This window comes from Meleagris gallopavo, chromosome 24 (genome assembly GCF_000146605.3).
Source record: "Meleagris gallopavo isolate NT-WF06-2002-E0010 breed Aviagen turkey brand Nicholas breeding stock chromosome 24, Turkey_5.1, whole genome shotgun sequence".
NCBI lineage: Eukaryota > Metazoa > Chordata > Aves > Galliformes > Phasianidae > Meleagris > Meleagris gallopavo.
Window position 1 is genome coordinate 3,972,730 of NC_015034.2, and position 18,424 is coordinate 3,991,153.

The following is an 18,424-nucleotide window of genomic DNA, read 5'->3' on the forward strand; positions in this document are numbered from 1 at the left end:
AAAAAAAAAAGATGGCTTGTGCTGGGATATACTGACCTACAGTGATAGGAGTATGGTCAGTTACCGGACCTCATAACAACTTGCTTTAGAAGCTGCAAAGCAGAATTACTCAGAAGAGGGCTGGAGAAAGTAAAATGCATGACTTGTGTTTGCAGAATAATGGCAAACCAAATTCCTGAGTTTTGAGATGTGAATTGCAGTGAAAAGCCAAATAAAACATCCACTTCTGATTTCTGTGTGCAACGTCTTGACTCACAGCTGAGTCTCTGAAGTGCTTTTATGTACAGTGATCGATGTCTGCCTTGGGCTATAAGAAAGAAAGACAGAATCCTTCTCTGTTATTAAAATAACAATTAAACTCCTATTTTGTCTTCAGTACTGCAGGAGCTGTTGAACTTTCAGAGATATGGTGTGTTCCCAGGGTTTCTTTGGACATGAGTGCTCGTTGCCTCTGCAATCAGGCTCTTGACTTCTGTCTGCTTCCACTTAGCTTCGTTTTGTCTGCCCCATGCCTGAAGTCAAACAAAATGCAGAAGTTTGAAAGCGCCTGAATGCAACACCTTCCACCCCAGAGCGGGTGCTAATGCATTTTAAGCATTCAGGAGCGGTATCACTCTTTCAGCCCAGGGATCTTGCTGAAGAACTGTGTACCAACAGATGCCCCAAAGCAGGGCAGAATGGCTCTGTATTATTCATGGTGCTGTGATTTCAGTGCTGTCCTGCTCCAGCTGTTTGAATTCATTCAGCTGGGAGGGAGCGACCTCAGGCAAATGCAACTTGCACAGAGGCCATGGCTAATTATTTTAGAAAGAGTTGTCTTGAAAGCTATAGAAGGACTGCCATTTATTTTGCTTCTCCAAATCTTTTTTCATGTTGGCTGATAAATCTCTGAACTGCAGCTTGGTTAGCAAGGAAGCATTCTAGATTAAACACGATGAGGGTAGGAAGGCCTTAGAGGAACCTGGACAGGCTGATCAATGGGCTGAGGCCAACGGGATGATTTTCAACAAGACCAAGTGCCAGGTCCTGTACTTTGGTCACAACAACCCCATGCATCACGCCTGCTTGAGGCAGACACACAACCTGAATAATCCTATGATTCTATGATATTTTTGGTGCACAACCTTTTCTGCTTGGTGTCCGTGCATATAGACACCCAGCTGATCTGACACTTGGTAAAATCCCCTCTACCAATTGCATTTAAGTACCTGCATGTCTTAAAGTTCAATCAGCAATGCTTCCTGGGCACCTGAGAAGTGAACTTAGAAATGAAGCTGGTTATAATGATGACCTCCCTGTCCCACAGAACCAACAAAGAAACTCCCAGCATACAACCAGCTGCAGGTAAATGCTTTGATTTGTCTTTCTTATGCATACTTTTCCCCACTTGTGCTGTGTGTAAGGCTCAGTTGCATTTTGAATATTTTTAAAATGGAAGGAAGCTGCTTGATTCCTACATTCTGCAGCCTGTGGTAATAAAGGAGTACTCATCACCTACTGCTCCCAGGTTTTTTGGGATGCTCACAGTGGGCTTCCCCAGGCTGTTGGCATCTAGAGTCCAAGCTTGCTGTCCAGGTCTTTGCAACACATTCACAGTTGGATGGAAGGGAAAGTATGATGCTCATCTCCATGAGATTTCTTCCAGTTCTATTTAAAGAACAAACACTTAATGACATTTCTACCAACACACCATGGGTATTTTTTGCTTGCATTGTGTGGGGTTGTCTACATGAAATTGAATTTTACTGTGAGAAAACAAGATGGTTTTAGTAATTAACTTTCTCAGTGTTAATTGACTTCCAGTTAACCTGCTGGAAATGCCTTTTATGCCAGCGTCATGTCTAAATGTCCCTTGTTGCTTTCATTGATTGTGTAATCACAGTCCTCATAATCTGCATTAGCTTTGTGCTCGTTACACCAAGACCCGAATTATCACTCAGAATTATTAAATGTAAAAAGTTCTCCCTTGAATGACAATTAACAATGAACCAATTCGTTTTAAGCGTGGCCACGAATCTCATCCTTTCTGATAGATGGTGATAGTTATCCTTCAGGAGACGACAGGAAAGCTGGATTTTGCTGATTCATTTCCATAGTACGTGTGGCCATCTGAATCTTTGACAACAGAAGTAATTTTTGTCGAGATATCTTTGAAAAGTGTCTCTGGGAAAAGAAGTTTGGGGTGTGAGTTGTGTTAGTTTGTTTGTACGAGGTAGCATAAAGTGGGTTTCTGAGTTAAGTTCTATGCTAGTTGGCTACACATGTATTTACATTTCTCTGTGTAAAATATTAATAGTCAAAGAATGATAATTACCCAGGGGGCTGTGTTGAAAAGTGACTAAATGCCAACATATCTGGATCAGTGTGCTAAATGCTAAATGCTAAATGTCTACATCTTCAGATCATATCACCTTTGGTGACCTGCAGCTGATCACTTCATCCCTGCCTTAATTCTAATCCCCATGTCACAGATAAAGTCAAGGCTGCCTTCATTAAAGGTCGCATTATTTTTTCTCAAGCAGGTATGAAGAATACAAATAGGAATGAGTGCCTGTGAATTCATGCGGCCTCAAAGGTGACATTGTGAGATGTGCATGTCCAGTGTGGCACTCTGAGTCTTTGGAGGAGACCTTCATGCTGCAGCCTACAGATAGCTGTCTATTAGCACATTTCAGTGTATTTTCTCTTATTGTGGTAAATATTTACATTGCTTTTCCCATGGTATTAAACTTTGTCACCTTGGATTGCTACCTTCAAATTTTGGGAAGTGCTCTCAGAATCACTCTAGCTGTGTTAGCTGAAGGTGGGGTGACAAAAACTATGCAAAAATTCTGTTTGCCTTTTTAAACTGAAGTTAACATCCAGATATGACTCTCTGTGTATATTTATCATAGAATCATAGAATCATTAAGGTTGGAAAAGACCTCTAATATCCCCAGGTCCAACCCCAACACATCCTACCACGTCCACCTACCACATAATCACAGGGCTTGGAAGGGACCTCAAGAGATCATTGGGTCCAACCCTTCTGCTAAAGCAGGCACCCTACAATAGGTCACACAGGTAAGCATCCAGATGGGTCCTGAATATCTCCATAGAAGGAGACACCACAACCTCTCTGGGCAACTTGTTCCAGTGCTCCTTACCTTAAAGAAGTTATTCCACATGTTAGTACAGAACTCCCTCTGTGCAAGTTTTAGGCTATTATTCCTTGTCCTATTGCTATGCACCACTGAGAAGAGCCTGGCCTCGTCCCTTTACCTCCCACCTTCCTTTAGATATTTATAAATATGAATCAGATCCCCTCTCACTTTTCCCCAGGCTGAACAGACCCATCTCTCTTAGCCTTTCCTCATCAGGGATGTGCTCCAGGCCCTTTATCATGTTTGCAGCCCTTCACTGGACTCCTTCTAGGAGAACCCTGTCTGTTTTGAACTGGGGAGCCCAGAACTGGACACAGTAGTCTAAATGTGGCCTCACCAAGGCAGAGTAGAGGGAGAAATCACCTCCCTCGACCTGCTCGCCATGCTCTTTTTAATACACCCCAGGGTACCATTGGCCTTCTTGGCTACAATGACACACTGCTGGTTTGTGGCCAACCTGTTGTCCACCAAGACACACAAGTTTTTCTCCACAGAGCTGATCTCCAGCAGGTCATCCTCATACCTGTACTGATGCATGTGGTTATTCCTTCCCAGGTGCAAGGCTCTACTCTTGCTCTTGTTAAACCTCATTAGGTTCCTCCCTGCCCAACTCTCCAGTCTGTCTGTCCAGGTCTTGTTGAATGGCAGCACAGCCTTCCAGCATGTCAGCCACTCCTCCCAGTGTTAACCATGTCTCTCAGTGCCACATCCCATGGTTATTGAACACCTCCAGGACAATGACCCAACTATCTCCCTGGGCAGCCCATGCCAATTCATCACCACTCTTTCTGAGAAGTTTTTACTAATAACCAACCTGATATGTTTCTATTTATGTTTCTATCTATCTCTACATAAGTCCAATGTAGGCAAACCTGTCCAAAGACAACCACAAAAAATCCAACTCTCCTGCTCCCTGGTGTGAAGCTATGTGTCCTTCCACAGGTGACCTTGAAAATGCACATCCTGGAATGCGTTCCTGAAATTTTCAGCATTCTTTGAGGAAGCAGTAAAACCAAGCAGCATTCCAGCTGTTCTTGTGCTTCTGCAGATTACAGATAATAATCTATTATGCTTATTTGAACAGTGACTTAATTTTTAATTAGGCTCCTGTGCCTAATTGCTTGGAAAATACACCTCTTACTAAAAAAATTTGCTCCTTACTACTTCTAGGAAGCTAAATACCTCATCACAAAATGTTGCATTCTATAAATGTCTATGTTATAGCTCATTTCACTGATATTTTTAAGTTGTTTTTAAATAATGTGGCTTTGAAGCAGAACAGAATGAAGTATTTGCTTTAGAAGGAAAAAATAAATCATGGAAAATAGTAATTTATGACTCTATCTCTGACAGGCTAGACATCAATTTGATGCTGTTCAGCTAGTTCTGCGTTCATATTAAGAGTTGCCTTCTCCTCCCAAAACAACAACTGAGTTTTGATTTCTCTTCATTAAATCCATCATTAATTCCTCCTCCCACTTTCTGTTTGTTTTCCCTTCTGTACTCTTTTGTTCCTGTAAATTTAATTCAGGCGGTGCATCCATCGCATTCTCGTAATTAGTATTTGGAAATGCAAAATCTTCCAAGCATTATCACTCCTGTATGGGTGCTGAGAGATGGACAGGTCCGTTTGCCTTGGAATTTTGCGCTGATTTTTCAAGTTTCAATTTGGAGCTTGAATTTGGACTGAGCAGGAAGGTCCTGGGTGCATTTTCCAAGTTTTAGCTACAAACAGAGCGATTTCCCACTTTGATTAGGCCTTCAGTGTTTCCATTTTGATTGCCATTTTAGTGAGGGAAATAAATATAGAACTTGTTTCAGAGGATCGATTGCTTTGCTGGGATTCTTTGGATTAAGTGGGACCCAGGTTGAAACATGTTTAGCCCATAGGGTTTTCATTTTTTTTTCCTTTTGTTGAAAAAAAATAACCAACAGCACTCTTGGGTTTTTCTGGTCTTTGTTTTTTAATTCTCATGGGTCATCATGTAGCTGGAAGGAGTCACAGTTCCTTTTGTTCTATATGCCCTAAATAGTATATTGAAATTGAAATGGACTTCATGGTGAGACATCATATTTATGTACCAGATTTGGGAAATACTGGTACTTTTTTTAGAAGGAGATGAGAAGGTTTATGAGGGCTAAAGGGGGCAGATCCTCCACAGGCAAAGCCCTTATGCTTGCTGCAGGACTCTGTGATTTTGCATAAGCTTTCATTACTCTTTCACTTAATTTGATTTTCCTCCTAGCTCTGAAAATGGCTTTCTGCCTTAGGGTGTTGGCACTAAATACCCTCCTGTGTTTAATTATTTTTTAAAATGAATAAGTAAGTGGCTGTGTGCTGAGGAATACAACACAGCGTAAGGAGGCCATTGCTAGCACCACTGATTCCAAGGAACCCGGGTGAATTTGGTTCTTGGTTTAAGAAGCTGCATCCTGTGATAACACCTGGGTATTGCGGGATAAATGACTCCTCCACATCTGCCCAGCTGGGGTAACAGTGCTTACCTCTGCAAAATGCTTCGCAATATGCATTTGTTAAGGCTTATACAAGTAGGTTTGATAAATCACGCCACTGTTTTATACCTGGGACTGAGATTCTGTCGCACCACACTGAGCAAGGTCAGGCAGCACGTCTGGAAGATGCTTGGAGCCCTTGGCTGTCACCTTTGCCATGGGGATTTTCCTTGATGCGCTCAGCACACACCGCCTGCTCTGATCTGACTGCAGCCCTTCCTTCAGCTTCCCCCTCACATTGCCTTAGCGGTTGCCCTCGCCTTCTTTAATGATTTTAAATCACTGCTTCTGTTATTCAGTTTATCTTCCCAAAATACAGCACCCTTGACTGCACCGGCCTCACTCCTTAATCCCCTCAACCCCTCTGATCACTCCGTACTGTGTTGAGATGAACCGGCTCAGGTTTCTTTTGACATCTTTCAAGAGGCAGCTGAATGCTGTAAAAGATCCATCACGCTTTCCTGGGTGTCAGAAAGGTTTTGCTATTAAAGATTGGGGAGGCTGGAGGTCACTCCAAATCACAATATTGTTCGCTTTGTAAGTATGCTTTATCCTGTCATCTGGCATTACATTTGCAGGTTGTTTTTGACTGGGAAGTCCATGGCATATATCAGTTTTTTGCCTCTGGTTCCTTTAAGCACTGGGATTTAAGCACTGATTGATTCACTAGATGTCTCCAAAGTCAGACAATTTATCTTTTTTTGACGTATATTTTATTGCCTCTATTTTCATCTACCTGACTTCATTCCCATAAGAACCTCTAGCACAATGTTCTTATGTCCATTTAATGAAGTCATTTAAAGGCAGGATACTTTTACATACAAGAAAACAGACATCAGTGTATGTTTTTACCCACTTTTCAAAATTACAGTGTACCTCATGGGAATTCTGGTGGTTTTTTTTGCTGTGCTTTTACAGTGTCATCTGTTGCAGCTGAGATTTTCACCCCTTAGTGTAGCACTGGCTTCATTGCTTTGCTTCATATTTTGAACCCAGTGTTTTGAAAGTGAGCCATAGGGAATGTGCTTGTGCATGTTTAAGCAGTTAATGTGCTAGATACTCAAATATAAAAACAGACAGCTCTATTCATATGCTCCTAAGATTTAAGAAATTTGCCTAATGTTTGAAAATTGGCTTTGGTGTGCCCATCTACCATCCAACCCTACATTGACTCACCTTGTGCAAATACCAGCCAACAAAAGAGCTGAATCCGTGCGAGGCATGAGCCCTTCACCTGGGTTTGAATCCAGACTTTGAGATTTCCTCCTCCAGTTTTTGTGTTCTTTCAGTGGGAATTAAGTTCTCATGAGGCATGAAAGCAGTGCTGCTGCCTGCTAACACATTGTCTGACATTGTGCAAAAGCCTTAGTTGAAGTTTTTCCCTATTGTTCTTTATACTGGCTTCAACAATTGCTTAAAACAGCATTTTTATTACCCTTAGGAAGGTTGCTTACCTTGGTGTCTTTTTTTCTTGACACACTTTGGCACTTCCCCATGCATGCACTTGTCTCCTTTCCTGCTAACAACTATTACAGATTTTAAGCTTTGCTATGGAAATGTTCTCTGTTGAAAGGGCTCTTGGAAAATCTCACTGTCAACCTTAACATATTAGCTCACGTTAGCAGAGCACAGACACGTTGATTTTGCATTAAATGCTATTAAACATTAACATGTTTACACTACATGTTAGCCTACAGTTATACACAACCCCGGAGTATTCTTTTGCTATCATCTGATTCTTTTAAGCAGACTTTCAGCTCATCAGCTTTCTTACAGCGTATCCCAGCACATATATGGGCACAAGTCTTGATCAAACATACTGCAATTATACCTCAAATATGTGTCAAATTGAGGCTGCAAAACACCAGAAAGTGAAGCCTCAGCTTGCACAGCAAGTAGGGCAGATCTCATGTGAATCTCATGATTTATTTTCTGTAAGTCAAGATACAAACATCAGCTGGATCCTATTTGTGATCAGTTTCATAGAATCGTTAGGCTTGGAAAAGACCTCTGTGAACACCAAGTCCAACCCCAACCATCCCACCATACCCTCTAAACCATGTCCCTCAGTGCCACATCTCCATGGTTCTTGAACACCTCCAGGGACAGTGAATCCTCCACCTCTCTGGGCAGGCTGTACCAATGCATTACCACTCCTTCTGGGATGAAATTGTTCCTAATACCCAACCTGAACCTCTTCTGGTGCAACTTGAAGCCATTCTCTTTGTACTGGTGTTACCTGGGAGCAGAGGCTGACCCCCCTTGTCACAACCTCTTTTCAGGGAGTTGTAGAGATTGATGCGGTCTCCACTGAGCTGAGCCTCCTCTTCTCCAGACTAAACCATCCCAGTTCCCTCAGCTGCTCCCTATAACACTTGTGCTCCAGACCCTTCTCTGGACATGCTCCAATGCCTAGATGTCTTTCTTGCAGTGAAGGGCCCTCTTGGCCACCTGGGCACACTGCTGGCTCACGTTCAGCAGAGCAGTGACCAACACCTCCAGATCCCTTTCCTTCCCACAGCCTTCCAGCCACTCAGCCCCAAGCCTGCAGCAATGCATGGGGTTGTTGTGACCAAAGTGCAGGGCCTGGCACTTGGTCTTGTTGAACCTCATCCCATTGGCCTCAGCCCATCAATCAGCCTGTCCAGGTCCCTCTGTAGGGCCTTCCTTATCCCAGGCAGATCAATATTTCTCCCAGTTTGGTGTCAACTGCAAACTTACTGAGGGTGCACTCAATGCCCTCATCAAGATTATCAAGTAAGGTAATGCACAATATTGTAACACTATTGTGTTCCTAAGTAATGTGCAGTAAAGCCTCTGTTCTTAGGGGATGCTTCTTGCACTGGGTAAATATTTAAGATTCATGATAAAAATCCATTTTGTTTAATTAGTGCTTAAATTATGCTGGGAATTATCCAATGCACAGTGCATTTGTTTCCATGCTAAGTAATGGCAATTCAGTGCGGCTATGAGAAGTCTGCTGCAATAGCTGCGTAACTGGGACTCAGAGGTCTGCAAGGCTCACAGCACCATTTATTTAGAGTGCAATTCCAGTTATGGACCCCCTGACACTCCCAAATGAAAAGCCCAAATTCCTGATTGGGGGTGTAAATCACGCATGGTATTTTTGCTGAGTTCCCTTGGCTGTTGGCTGCTGTGTGTATTTGCTGTGAGAGAGTTGAAAGATCAGTCTGGCAGCAGAGGATGATAACAGATGATCTGATCTGACATTCAGTGCAGGAAAATAAAAATCAGGATTGTTGTAAGGTCTAAAGCTCTTCACGTTACTGCTCAGCAACGTTTCAGCAAACATGAGAATATAGCCTTTGATTTCATTTTAATACAATTAAAATGCAATGTTTTCATCCTCTTCATCTAATTTTTGATTACATCTAAGGAAAGGTGATGGAAAGGAGAGCAGAAGCACTGTTTTCAAATGGTTTTCAAATGTTCCATTGAGAAAATATGTTTTTAAGAGAAGACACCTTTACTGAAAGTAGTTTAGGTTTACCTCTCTTGTGATTAACACTAAGTGAAAAGCCCAATACTTCACGTTGCTCTTACTTAAGACTTGCAAGAAAATATTTTATATGTCATAAGCTTTGGAGAAGACAGAGTTAAGAACAGCAATATTTATTTTTTTTTATTTATTTTATTGTTTATTGCAGCAATATTGCCAGATTGTATTTACTAAGCTGGTTTGCCTCTCTCAGGAAGCTCTACAGAAAGCTGTTCATCATTTGTAAGGTACGGTCTGAGACATCTCTGTAAAGGTGATTTGTCTTAGGGAGGATCTCTGGGGAAGTTTCGAAATGAAAACACGTTTTAAAATGATGAAATCACTGTCAAAAAGGAATCATGAATTCTGATAGTATCTGAGGATAATAGCTTCAAGGGCACAACGTAGTACCTGCCTCTCTCCTGCTGGAAGCAGCCATGAGAGGGAAGACAAGCTGCTGGAATCAGCGTCAGCTCTGGGGAAAGTCTTCTTGTTACTATTTACCTATCTGTAATGCAGATATTGTTTGCAGATGGGCACTCAATCTTCCTGCTTGCAAACTGACTTGGGAGCACCTGATAACCATGTTTTGCCTGATGAGTTTTTCTGAGCATGGGCTGCAGATACTTTTTGGTTGGGGCACAGCTTGAGTAGAAATCCTCTTGTGGAGACACAAGTGCTATGAACTGGGCAGGAAACAAACTGTTGGTTCTTTGGCTGTGAGGACCAGGTTTGGGCTGCTGGAAGAATAAGGCTTTTTTTTTTTTCACTTTGGCACTAGATGGGGCTAAGGGACTAAGTAAAACTGAAAAAGCAATGGACCGCTAAGGAAACAGTAACGTTACAGCTTTTAGGTTTAAGAGAAAATTGACTTAAAATATACAGAACCTCCTCCCATCTCGATAGCCATTCCCTGGACTTCCCCTAATGTCCTATCCAGGCAGAAGACTTGGTGGTTATCAGATAAAGCAGGGAAGCAGCGTACTTCATTCAGAAGGATGCTCTCCCTTTACTGCCACAGTTAAGGATCTTAACTATCCTTATCAGTTCCATTGTAAAGACCTGCTGTCCTCTTGGCTCTTGCCCATATTAACAGCTGACCATGAGTATTGGGTTCTGGATGCGAACAAAGGTTTCAGTAAAACTGAGCAGCCAGCTGATTTCTCATTTGCTTTACAGATGTGGAAACACTTAATGACATTGCTTAATGTTTAGTGATTTGTATGACACAAAGGTTATTTTTCCTGCTCCTGGGCCTTTGCAGGTGTCAAGTTGCTTGAGTGAGAGAAAACAACCCAAAAAATCTAACTTGGAATGCCTGATGAGAGATTATCTGCTCTAGCTGTATCATTCTGTGTGCTTTAAACCTGGTATCTTGAGTTTCCCTTTGTTGCTCACTTATTTATTGCATAAACACTGAAGCATCAGTAGCACAGGGGTGAGGGAATGGATCTTTACTGGGGAAGCTACAAAGAAATTCAGAAACTCTCTTAAGCCTGTAATTTCATCTTCTTTTACTTGCAAACATTAAATGCTCAGAGCTATTTCTTCAGAGCATAGAAAGTCTTGCTTCTTTGCAACCAGAAGGGAGAGAAAAAAGGAGAGAAGCACAGGACGCAGTTGCAAAAGTTGGCAACCTCAGTGAATCCCTGGGTGCCCTTGGCCTTCTTGGCTGCCTTAGCATGCTGCTGGTTCATGTTCCCTCTGGTAGTGCAAAATAGAACTTGTCAGAGACTTGCAGCATAGAGAACATTTTGGTTCTCACAAGGATAGCAATCAAATTTCCACTTGCTTCGTGCACCTTTGGAAGAAGTGCTTAACCTCCAGTTAGCAAGCATTCCTTATTCAACGGTAAGGGCGGGAAGGAGCAGGAGCATGCTGTTTGTATTGCACATGGGCTTCTGCACCAGACAGGAGCAATATATTAAAAAGAGCAGCTGAAAGTCTGATGCCACCTACCTTCCTCCCATACAAGTTTTAATTATAGTTCCGGACTTGGCTGAGACGTGTCACTGGGCCTTGTGCTAAGACAGCTTCTTTAGAACTAAAATTGGTTTCTGCAGAGAAAGCGCGCGTAGCAAGATGTTGAGAGACAAATGCATTTTATAAAAGTAGCACTGGGTAGAGTTTCAGAATTAAGGCAGAGCTCATATCAGGGCAAAGATATCAAGCCAGCTAGCAATCTCTCTTTATATATTTCAGTTATTCCTGGCTTCCAAGTTAACTGCAGAAACTGAGAGGCAGCTTAGGTGGAGCAATAGACTTGTGAAGCAAGAGCTCAGTGTCTTGAGCCAAGAGATGATCTATGGTACTAGGAGGAGTTATGTGCTGATGGCAGCACATGGTTTGCAACCTTTTAAAGAGCATTTCCAGCTGGAGTCCTTTGGCATAGTTGAGAAGTCCTAATTTGACTATGGAATGAGTGAGGTTAGCCACTCGGATACAGCAGTACAATTAGGGTTGCAAACAGAGTTAGAGTTAGAGCAGTAACTTGTTCTTGAGGCTATGGAAAAAGTGTGCAAGTACACATTTTCTATATTTTAGATGTGAACCATAGCTCAGCCCTTTGGTTCTCCCAACATGTCACTGCTCGAGGCCGCTGGGTGCTGAGAGAGCTAGAAATAGTTTGGTAGTCCCTGTGATCTTATTCCCCTTCTTTCTTAAGCCCTACTGCAATCAAGCAGAGACAGCTGGAGTGGAAATGGAAACTGCAGGTGCAATTAAATCTCTCTTCCCAAGGCTTTTGCATGCTGTATTTTGAATGTCCCGGGTGAATGTCTTTGGTGAGGCTAAAATAGTAGAGATTTGGATTTCTTTAGCCTTAATATATATGCACAAATTCTTTTAATATCTGATGCATAAAATTGAAGGTTGGAGGGGATGCTGTCAAAGTAACACGCATATTTTTTAAGGACTTTGTAGTGGTTGTTTTTGTTGTTGGTTTTTCTCCTTGAAACACCATCTTGGGGCGCATAAAATCATTTGATTTCAAACTTCTGAAACTTTCTCTCTACTGGGACCAAATTCTGTCATCCTAAAACCCTTTTCATGTGCTCTAGTAAAATAAGGATTTCAGTGGCCCTGGAGCTATGTGGAAGATGCTGCCTGGCAGCCTCCCAGCAGAAGGTGCTTTAGAGGCAATGTCAGAGTCTGCTTTGCAGTGCTTATTTCTGGGGACATGCAAGGAAGTAGGAACAACGTGGAGGGTTAGGTTGTAGCCTGGATCAGTTCTGGGAGCAGGATGAGAGGAAGCCAGAAATGATCATAAACCTTGCAGGTAAGTCTTGTATTTTGTTTCAACCTCCTTTTCCACACAGGAAGGCTTTAGCTCTCTGTCCTTTTCTTTCCTTCCCATGCTACATCTGAAATAAACAGCTTCTATTCCCTTTTAATGGAGGAAAAAAAACCCAAAGCTTGGAGGGCTCCTGAAAGGCTGTTTTGAGGCTGCACACCTAATCTGTCCTTTGAAACTTCTGAGCATCCCCAAGTCTTGAAGGCCAGTTTTAAAGTTGTTTGTTGTTTTTTTCTTACTGAAGCCCACACCTTTGCATCTGACCCGGAGTCTGCCTTGGGTTGGATTTCAGCTCAGAGTGGTTGAGATATTAGTGTTAAAGCACAGAAGACTTTGGTTCTGCCATCAGTCTGGCAGATCCCACACAAGGATTTGTGAAAGAACCACCTATGTGAAGCCTAAACCTGTGGTAGGATGGAAATCCCACCAGTTCATTGGCTCTACCAATGAGACTCTCAACCCAAGAATAGTTGAGAGCAAGGTGTTTGAGTATTTGCTTTTATAGTGTCCCAGTAAGGGAGTGGTGTTCTGTAATTTACAAGTGCTTAGAGACCAGGATTGTCACACAAAATGGAGAACCAACTACTACCAATGAGGGATAAATGCAGATGTTTTTCCCTAAAGAAAACCATTCCTAGATAATTTAATGAAAGCCACTGGGATGCCATCAAGATCGATGAATGCTAGGTGTTGGTTCATATCATAAGCGTGGAAATAATACTTGGCTGTCAAAGTGCAATATTTATTTGTGTATCTTTAATGAAAGATTAATTTTAAATACAATTTTTCTGAAAGGTATGAATCTTGGATTCTAATAGTCTTGCTGAGTAACTAACTCAGATAACATGCTACATTATTGAGCTTGTGTACAATAAAATTAGTCTTGGGTGCAATGCAATAAATTCTTCATATATGCCTGCTTTTTCTGAAAATTTGATGGATCTATTTTGTACTGCATTATTAAACATTGCAGAGGTATTTGTAGGGAAAGCACATAATGAAGGGGATATAACAAATTTTGGTGATTACCACTAGAACTGCTCAGCACAAGTATAGGATGGTCAGCTTGGCTGATTAAAAAAGTCTGAAAGAAACACAATTTTAATTAAGCTCTGTATTGCTCTGCTAGCAATGGTTTAGGTTATTAAGCTATATTTTCCCATTAATAAAACAAAAGTTAATGCATTATTTGATACTAATAATGAAGTCATTGTAAACAGCACAACTACTTCCATTAACATTTATCACCTCATTCATTACTTTCTGTCAAGGCTGGAAATGCGTTCAGTAGATTTTTTTTCAGGGGAAGGAGAACTGGGAAGGCACAGCACCTTGGAATGAGTCTTGTCTGCTCAATGTGCTTTGTGTTCTCTCCATGGACAAAGCTGAACTTTAAATATAACCCATTGCATAACTAACTTCATCAAACCATTAAACTATTAACTCACAGTGAAGTGATTCAAGGAAAAAGTTATTCCCAGGCCCTCTCAGCAGGTTGTGAACTGCTCCACCAGCCACCATGCTGCTGCACAGAGCAAGGTCTGCTTGTCCCACAGTTTCTGGTCAGCAACTTGTGTTCTGCACAGCACCAAATCTGAATTCAGCCCACCCTGCTGAAGGATTGGCTGCACTGCATGCACTTGGGGGGCAGACCTTTGTGCTGGGAGGGCTTGGATGCATTTCTTAATAGCTTAACACTCAGGAAGAAGGCTTCTGGTGCCTTCAGTGGGCTTCAAAGAGGACGTTAATTCCTTCAAGTAGAGGTTCTGAGGTTTCTTCTTACCTCTTTATGTTAGAGCTAATTGTGGGTATACTTGGCAACACTCGGGAGAGAGCAGGGAATAAACCCCAACACAGTGCCTGTTGTTCCTGGGGCTGTAAAGCTTTGTGTAGCTCCCTCAACTAAAGACAAATACAAGACAAATGAGTGCAGCTGGAGATAAAATCTGAAGATAAAATCTGCAAATGCCAGCTTAGAAGGATGGCTGGAGCCTTCCCCTCACTGATTGCTGTGCTGCTCTCATGGAATTTCCTTCGGGAAGTGCATGGTGCTGGTGTTCAGCAGGGGCTATCCCCAGGGTCTGCTGCAGTTTTGAGCAAAGGGATGCTGCACAGAGCTATCTGTCACAAACAGGACATCAGCAGCTTCATTCAGAAAGAAACCAAGCTAAAAAAAAAGGGGTGACTAGCATCCCACAGCTGGCTTTGTCATCCAGTGTAGAAATAGAATGTATTTTCAAGGACTATAAAGTAAGCTCAGTAGGTGAATCAGAAGGATAAACACCCTTAAACAAGCAGGTTAGTCAAATCCTGCTGTGATATTAGGAGAATTTCTTCTCTAGCAGCATGGGTTTATCAGGTTTAAATGTTACAATTTACAGTCCTGGCTCAAAATAAATAGTCATTAAATGTGATGCTTCTGAAGTCTGTATAGACTGTAATTCGTTTCATTGAAGAATAATCTGTTATGTCATGACTTGGAAGAAGGCTTCACTAAAAAAAGCAATTGAGGACTAAATGCTGTATCTGAATAGCCTAGCAGTATTTATTTAGAGTATGAGTGAGTTTAGTAACTTGGGCTGTATTTAGAGTTGTCAGTGAGTCTTCTTTCAGCAGATGTAGGCACATCTTGAAGCTGGTAATCTTTTCAGATGATTTTTCTGTTTTATGGCAGTTTCCAGGCAAGTGTGGTTTTTTGTGGCTACATGGTTCAGTGGACAATGCTGGTGGGAAGTTGGACTAGATGGTCTTAGAGGTCTTTTCCAGTGTTAAAGATTCTATGATTCTATGTGTTAGGCAAAAAATAACAGTTTCAATTATGCCATTTTCACTGAATCACTTATCTTGAATCTTTATTTAAACAACAAACACAGCCTTCTCTATCTCGAGTTGAAATGAATTATTTCATTTGGGTTTGCGTAAAGTTTTCCATTGGGCTGCAAATGATGATCCTTGGTGGCAAAGAAAAGAAAATTCCTCTCCTATCCACACTTTTTGATACCTTTGGAACACAATTCCTCATGGACTGGCACTGTGTGCAGACATAATGGTTACCCACTCATACCTGCAAATCTTTTTTATGATCACCCATGGCTGCCGTTGATGTAGTGTGATGGTAAAACACCACTGTAGTTTGGAATATTATTGTAGCAGAGGACTCCTAACCCATTTTCTCATGGTAACTGTAGTGTGTGTGTGTGTGTGTGTTGGGCCACTTTAATGTCATATAGTGTGAAGAGAAGCAAATACAGTGGATTGGAATCTCTGCCCTATAATTGCGTACACCACGGCTCTGTGGTAGGAAATAAATGCAGTTTTGACTAACATGAGTGTTTCAGCTGAGAGTAACTGTACTACTTAGGCTTATAATTTCCCCCTTGAGCAGAATCTTTTGAAATGCTTAAGCAGTGTTTAGGTTTTATTTGTCCTTCGTTTGCTTATGTTCTCCAAACTATTCAGTGTCGCCTGCTCAATGCATGTAATTTGGATGAAATTCAGTGGGATATTCTTGATTTCTCTATTAATAGATGTGTATTGGCTCTTATAAAATTGTCCAAAATACTGCAATTTTTTTTTGGTAATTCATCTTTTTTTTTTTTCTTTCATAAAGTATCCAGGTATCAGAGCAGCATGTTGATGAATGAGGCTTACTGCTCAGCTCTGCCTTTCTCAGGTAAGGAGCATAAAATTTAGTGATGTGTACAAGTGTCTTTCACACTGAACATGACTTGGAAACAAATCAAATGTTGACAAACTTCTGTGATTTTAGGAATGCTCTCTAGGAGAGTGCTGTGACTTCCTGCAGGGCACACAGATGATGTTGGCATTATCTATGTTACATGGCTGATGGACAAGATAGTGGGAAGATTTGCCAAAGGTTGTACAAAGACCTTGAGCAGCACTTGCTAAATTCAAGATCCATGCTGGATCTGATCTCCAAGAGCAGGTGGTAGAAGTGATGATGGATTTCTCACCCACACTGACATCTTGAGCTATAGACAAGCCTTGGATTTTCTCTTGCTGTGCCAAGCTCTAGACGTGAATGAGCACTGAAAAATTTCATAGTAGAACAGAAAGAAAAGCACTTTTCCTGCAGTATGTGGTGTGAATGCTAAATTCCTCATGCTCCTCTTGAAAGGAGGCCAGGGAAATGGGATGTGCAAGCCATGCATGTATGGTGGTAGGTTGCTGGGAGTTTCAAGTCCTGCCATAGAGCTTGGCTGTCAAGTGGTTTGGCTAGGATGAGAAGTGGTGGCCTTAAGTTGTGCCAGAGGAGGTTGAACACTCTGAAAGAGTGTTGATACGATGGCACAGGCTGCCCAGAGAGGTGGTGGAGTAACTCACTGTCCCTGGAGGTGTTCAAGAACTGTGGAGATGTGACACTGAGGGACATGGTCAGTGGGCATGGTGGGATGGATTGGGGTTGGACCTGATGATCGTAGAGGTCTTTTCCAGCCTTAATGATTCCGTGATTCTTTTGGGATATGTGGGATATCACAGGCAATGTCATTGCTCTTGAGTGGTCACAGCAGACCAATCCAATACTGTGGGCTCAACAGGTTGTTCTGCCTCATGTCAGTGCTGGTATTGGGCTGCATTTGGGTTGCAGGGGAGGAGGGAATGTTTAGAGAAGGACTGGTAATTAGCATCATCAGCTGATGACTTATATCATCTTATTAGAACAGACTTTGTGATATTGAGACAGAAAAGATAAGCCCTTTCCTACTACTTGCAAGGAAGTACTTAAAATAACACATTATTTGTGTGTGAACTTCTAGTATTGGTTCCCTCCTTGGTCCTCAACCCCCTGCAATTGCATTTCAGCAACTTGCTTTCTTGGCTTGTCCAACAGTTTTATAAAGGTTCAGGAAGGGCAGTCATCCAAAAGAAGTCATTTCTTTGCAGATAACATTGCCTATTAACAGCAGAAGAAAATATCAGTTATTTAAGGAGGGTTGGATAAAGGCTTTGCAAAGATAAATGAATTTTATGTGCTGAAGGTCTGCAGAGTATTTTTCAGCCTTGGGCAGCCTTACTGGACCAAATCTGTCCCAAGAAGGTGTACACTAGGATGTCTGTGTGCCTTCCAAATCCCTCTGCTGTTTGCATTCTAATATGGGAGATTCCTGCATCACCACACATCCCGGTGATCTGAAGCAGGCTGCTGCAAGCCAAGCAGCCTCCTTTCCCCCACCATCCCATCCCCACCTCTTCTTGAGCTTCCTTTGTGTGGTGCAATACCAGCATGTTATCTGTTATGCTGTTGCTGTTCCTCCGTGCTTGATAATTCCTGTGGTTGCTCCACCCATTGGCACATCACAGACTGTGTTCCTCCACTTTGACAGCCAGTGTGGTTTTTCTCTCCCTTTGTCTGGGCAGCACAGGGTTTGTTCTGCTCAAACAGCTGCGCTGAGCAGCCTTGTGTGACAGGGGAGGAAATGATGCAGCATCTGAGCAGGGTTTTAATCCCTCTGCTTCCACCTTACCACTTCCTCCATCCTATCCAGGAGAAAAAAAACTTTGAATTTTGTGTTGTTTTCACATTCTGTGTTTTTTCTACTTCTCTATAGGAAACAAGTTTAGGACAGTTTCAATCCAAAACAATGGGTACTCACTCCCAGACCACTCTATCTACTTTGCAGAAACTTCCAGATTCTAACTGAAACATAGTGGAAATGCAGTGATTTATTTCTCATTAGGGTGACACCACTATTTATCAGTTGATAGTTATTTGCAGCTCTGCTGTTTCCATGTGGTTCCCTTCTGTTTATACTTTAATAGCTTACAGGGCAGGAAGATACAACACCTCTTGTCTCCTTTAAATCTGTATTCTACTGCTGTCTCGTCTGTTTAATACATTTCCTTTACAAATCTAGACTTATGTTTCAGCTTAATGCCAGCAAGAGCTCTGGAAGGATTTATTCTTCTGGACCCTAATGTAAAATGAGTAATGCTAGAACTGGCTCCCTTGGTAGC

The 18,424-nt window shown here is 42.0% G+C and overlaps 1 long non-coding RNA gene across 3 annotated transcripts in view; it reads left to right on the forward strand.

The window, feature by feature from the left end:
- Positions 1-11,926: 11,926 nt before the first annotated feature.
- Positions 11,927-18,424, forward strand: part of LOC104914250 — a 30,497-nt gene continuing 23,999 nt past the window's right edge. The window contains exons 1-2 of one of the 3 annotated variants that reach the window (XR_004161955.1): positions 11,927-12,433; positions 16,059-16,121. This is a non-coding gene — a long non-coding RNA (uncharacterized LOC104914250). The remainder of the gene's footprint in view (positions 12,434-16,058; positions 16,122-18,424) is intronic. The other 2 variants (XR_004161954.1, XR_004161953.1) reach the window with 2 other exon arrangements.